Below are 6,000 nucleotides of genomic sequence, written 5' to 3' on the forward strand. Positions count from 1 at the left end.
GGTCTGGCTAGACTGTGCAGTTATCTTCCTCCCTCGTGTTAGCAGTGCTTTTAAATATGCGTACAGTGGCCTTTGTCTTGCCCTGAAGAGCAGTCCCCACTCACCCGTTTGGTGTATAATCTCGCCTCCTATGGAGAGCTCGCGCTGCAATGTTCAAGGGAGTGTTTTACATCTCCAAAGTATACCAAAACACCGTACATTACATTCTCGGTCTCATAAACACATTGTATACAGAAACATGTTTCTATCCCTACTGCAAGCTTCAAATCGTTTAAGTAGGACTCGAAACTGAAGATACTCCCACTGGCTTTGCTAGTGATTAGAAGTACTAAACTGGTATTTCCACCAGAATTATTCTGGGCAAATCACTTAATCTCCCTGTGCCCAAAAAATGAATGTGACCTTGTGTAATGTAAATGGCGCTCATGCACCCAATACCATTGGCTTGAGTTTGCCTTATATTCAATTGCACAAATAAAAACATAAATAAGATCACGTGAGGTGCTCAAGAAGAACACAGAGCCGTGAGAAAGCCGACTTTCATTATCACTCCGGCGGCTCTTCCGTGTTCCCACCTCAAGAGGGCGTTCAGGCTCCCGGGGTCAGGTCAAGCTGGCCCTGAGAACCACTGGTAATCGCAGCATCGGAGACGTGCAAATGTGAAACCAAACAAACGGGGCGGGGGAGTGGAGCTGCAGAAAGATTTCACGTGAGTGCTAGAATGGCTTAGGGTACAGAGACATCTGCGAGGGAGCGGCTCCGGGAGCCGCAGACAAGGGGCATGTGTTCGGCACACGGGGGCCCTCTGTGTGCCGAGCCCTGGGCACGACCACAAAACTAGCAGCGTGCCACTGACACTGGACTGCTGGGAACATTACCAGCACAGTGACAACTCTCTAAAAGTGTCATTATAAAAACAAAGCTCCTCTGCACAGGGTAGGAGCACCCACTTGTACATCTACAGCAAATGCTGTTAAATAAAAAACACACTCATGCGCTTTGCACCTTATTCGAAAAAACGCAACGTAATTTGAAGCCTACAGCCCAGTAATAATTGTTTTTGATCGGTAGATTTGGTTATTTTAGAGACTATTGACTCCCGATATCTGGGGGCACGAGTTCGCGTCCCAGCGAGGCCTTCTCGGTAATTGTTTAACAATAACACCTGATATTGGAAACATCGAAATTGTGATATCATTTAGCTTATTAAAAACAGGGTATTAAACACGTGAGCCGAACGGTGTGACTAATAGCCACACAAATATTTTATGCGGCGCGATTTGTAATCTCAAAATATAATTATAAACTAAAGCAATGGACAATTGATGCAGCTCTCCTATAAAGGCATGCGTGCAGGAGAACATACATTTCTTTATCATGTCCCAAAATATCGTGATTTAGAACCACCTGCCCGTACCTCAGATACTTAATTCTGATTGGTTGCAGCCGCCCCTGGATCACCGCCTTCTGTCCAGCACCTGCTAATGTTTCGTGATATATCAACGACGTAATTCTGTCACTCAGCAGCCACGCTGTGAATCTAACGGGTGCCACACAGGAATATGAATCCATTGCTTGTGATTTATTTCTAATTCATATTTGAGTTAAATTTGCTAACGCACGCCATTGCCGTTTTATGAAGTGATACATCTCCAATAAAGGTGCCATATCAATCTCTGCTTTTGGCCTCACCGCATGCACGGAAACTTCCTCCTGCAGGACAGAGTGTGCACATGAGCTTCCGGGGCACGGTCATTTCCTGGGATAATCCGCGCATGGTACCTCTTTTCAAAAAGCGTTTCGTAGCCTCGCCTAGGCCTGAAGCGCTATATATATATACCACAACACAACGCTTAATAACGGGCACAAGCAACATTCCAAATGTTTTGGCCTTTGCATAAAACCAACCACCAAGGTCACAGTAATGATTTAAACCGAGGCAGGTGCAACGCTCTCTTTATAAAACACAATGAAGGACTTGTGGCAGAAGTATGCTGCGGACGGCCTTCAGCAGCACGTGACGGATACAATGCACAGGTTATCCATTCCAGTTAGTCAAATAAAATGCACTGCAGCCTCTGCCCGATTTTGGCGCGGAAATAATCCATTGGCAGGGTTTGTTTTCATAAATCCATTCTTCATAAGACCAGAATTCTCAGAAAGTATGCCATGACAGTGAAAACTTCCCCATAATTTACAGTATCACATCATTCCCACGAATTATGCCTGTGAACCAATAGAAAGCACAGGGGATCGTTTGCACATGTTTATAAACACCGCATCTAGTAAGTGTACCAAGGCCTGCGATTTACGCGGTGAGATTTTTGTGACGTCTTCACCGCTTTGCATCTAACAAAGAGTGTTCAATTTATGTTCGTGGACTGGAACCCATGCCATTTGTTTCATATGATGGTTACTTACCTTATGTATACTTACAATTGATCTAAATGGCGCTCGTTTAAATAGAGATTATCCTAAAGTCTAGCACACCCAACCCGCTTGAACACTCCTGCTTCACTTAAACTTTGTAGTTTCTTATGGTTGGACAATATTATATCCATTTACACATCCACCTTCCCACCCACCCATCCATCCATCCATCCATCCATGCATCCACCCACCCACCCATCCACCCGCCCACCCACCCATCCACCCGCCCATGCATCCATCCATCCATCCATCTACAGACCCACCCACCCATCCATCCATCCACCCGCCCATGCATCCACCCATACACCTACCCACCCATCCACCCACCCACCCACCCACCCATCCACCCATCCATCCACCCATCCATCCATCCACCCACCCATCCATCCATCATAGTTGTCTATGCACCAATTCATCCATCCAGAATCTATCTATATATAATGACTTTATATTTTACTTTCACAAACCTGCGCTGTCTTGTAGTTTGTGCGCGTTCTAGTTTTTCTTTGTATGCATTTGGTTGTGTGTTTGATTGCGCTTCTTGTGCTAGATGCGGGTGGCTTGTGCACACGAACAGTTTTGTGAACACGTGGGCCATTTCTGTACATAAGGATACTTTATTTCTCAGTGAGCTCTTTAGATGCATGTTGATGTGTACTTTTGAAGGGCACGTGTGCATGTCTGTAGTTTATGACGCATGTGCGCGGTTCATGCGCACACGGACGGTTTGTGAGCATATGGCAGTTTGTGTCGATGGTTTGTGTGCATGCGTCTGATGTGCGCTTCACTTCAGAATGTTTGTGTATGTGGCTGGTGTTTGAGCATCTAGTTGGTTCTCTGTATGCGATTGGTTTGGGCAGGTGGATGGTCGTTTTGCCAGCGGGTGGTTTGTGTGCCATTTTAGGAATTTTGTGAAGATGGGGTGAAGTGCGAGTATGGTTTTAACTGGGTGTGCTCGTTAAGTGGTTTCGTGGGCGGCTTTTAAACCGTGGGGCTGTCTGGGTTTGTTGTGAATTTGGGTAGTTTGCGTGCATGTAGGTGGATTGGGTGCATGTGGTCGCTTCGTTTAAACGTGGACGCTTTGTAGGCATGGAAAAGTTTTGATCATAAATATATTCGTAGTCCCGAATATTGCAGTTATTTTGGTTTGACACGGGGCGGCGAGTCCCTAGAAGCCATTATAAGAGGTTCTCAGACGTCTCTGTTTCTTTAAGATTAGTAAAACCCGTACTAGCACCGGTGCGGATGATGTGCGCGCGCCCGATGACGCGCAGCAACATTTTACTTTACCACACGGCCAGGGAGCGTGATTACTTGGTCCGCCTGACGGTAGCCCAGAGTGAATGTTCCACTACCTTTGGACATTTATATATTGTCATATTGTTGTGACTTTCGGAATTGCCTTTAACATAAGACTTCCCTCTGGTCTTCATCTTCCGTATTTTATCCTACAGACTCTCACATCACGTAAGTTAATACAGGTATTTGCATATCAGGGAAACGGGAATAGGCAGGTGGAGGCATTTCTGTGTCCTGCTCAGACTAATTCCAATTCATTGGAATGACTGCCACCTAGCGGCGCGACCTCCAATATACTAGAAGTGTAAGTGCCGGAACACCATTGTCAAATCATTGAGCAGCAGAATTCTGACCGGATGAGCTGCAGGCAACGCGTTTACTTGATAAATAGTATCCAGAAGCTAACTGTTCCCTGAACCAATGAGGCCAAACCCACTAACTCAAGTATGTACTTCAACATTTTTGATTGGGGGAGAGGATGTAGTCCGTCGGCTTAAACTGCCTACTCTGGTGCAGGAAACCAGGGTTCGAGCCTCGAGGTCGCGTCCACATCAGGCCCGGCTCCAGGAATTTTTATTTGGGTGGGCCAAGGGTGCATTTGGGTGGGCCACTGGGGGCCGATATGTCACTTATAGGTCTAGCCAGGCCTGCTTCTTGGCCGTCTTTTATCTCTTCTTAGTCTTACAAACACCAGTAAAATGCACTCTTTTCCTAATCTCTTTCTAAATGTTATCACACTCAAAATGTTTTTTTTTGCATGTAATGTCCCTTTGATGGGAAGAGGAGGTTTCTGAGGTGGGAGTATCAGGCAAGTGACACTACTCAGGATCCCACTGTGCGAGTCTTCAGGGAGAACCCCTCTTCATTACTACCTCCACCTGACCCCAGACTCTGCAGCGTGCTCCCTTACAGGCTTGATTATCTACTTTTCTACCACCCCTTTCCAGTGCATCTTATCTCACAGCTGACCTTGGTTCACAGCCCCATACCAGCCACCATCCGGCTCCACTTTCATTATTCCCGGTAAAAAATATTAGTAAAATCACCTCCAGAGTTGAAACATTGAATATAGCAATAAATATATTTGGAACGCACTTTAAAGTATATTCCACAGTTGCCCTAATGACCTGACTGCTAATTAAATAAACACGCATTTGCAATGCAATAGGTCTCGCATTTGCAAGAGTTTAAGCTGTTGGCATTGTAAATGAAAATGCCTTTTATTTATGTTTTAAAAACCAACACATAAATAAAAGGCATTGTCATATACAATGCCAATAGCTCAAACTCTAGCAAATGCAAGACCTATTGTATTGCAAATGGTTGTTTTAAATCCCGCGCTTCTTCTGGCCATGAAGCTCCCTCGTCCTGCTGGTCTTCAAATTCTTCACGCACAACCTTTGTTCATTGAGAGAGCACTTCTGTAATGAGGACGTGAATGGCAATTTATTTATATAGCACTTACTCCTTCTGATGAGGCATCGTGATTTCGTTGTTTCAGCTCCGAATGTACATAATGTACAGTGTCTAGTGTGCCTTTTATTAAAGGGCTCTGACTTCAACTCGGACTACATGCGCACAATATAAAAGAAAATAAGCATTTCTGAAGTGTGAACCCTCTGGCTGTCATTCAGACAGACCCTGTCCGCCACCTGTTCCCAGTAAGCACTTAAAAAGACACGCCCGCTGTGCAGGCTTCCAGCACATAGGCCATGCAATGAATGAAGGTGACTGCCTCTAAGGTAAGTCTTCCCCCCATGTCCACATCAGTGTTCTGACCTGCTATTGGTTGTGAAGGGATTGTTGGGTGTAAAGTGATAAGTGCAGCATGCCAATGAAAAGCACTGAGTTGATAGAGTCCTGGACAGAAAGTGACTGTGTAAAAAACACAAATCAATGTTTTTAATATGTGTTATCAATTGCATGACTTTGTAAAAAGTCAAAAGTTGTTAGCTTTTATGTATATTTTTGTATGTTTGTTTGTACCTGTAGGGGACAGTAGTGCAGTAAATCTTGTGTTTATTTTAAATTAAAATGCCCCTTTTGAAGTATGTTGGTTTGATTGGGGAGTGCTGTCTAGAAGGATTTAGGCGAGCACCACAGTATTGTTTCACATTGTAACTCATTCTCAGGGGACAACCATACAGGAATAGGTCATCTGTGAGTACATATCTCCCCGAATTCACAGTGCCCATTTCAAACTCAGAGGGATGAAAGGCACAGCTGGTCCAGTAAGAATGTCCGTCTAAGCTGAATGTTGCACACAGCAGT

The sequence above is a fragment of the Triturus cristatus genome, chromosome 10, assembly GCF_964204655.1.
Source record: "Triturus cristatus chromosome 10, aTriCri1.1, whole genome shotgun sequence".
Taxonomy (NCBI): domain Eukaryota; kingdom Metazoa; phylum Chordata; class Amphibia; order Caudata; family Salamandridae; genus Triturus; species Triturus cristatus.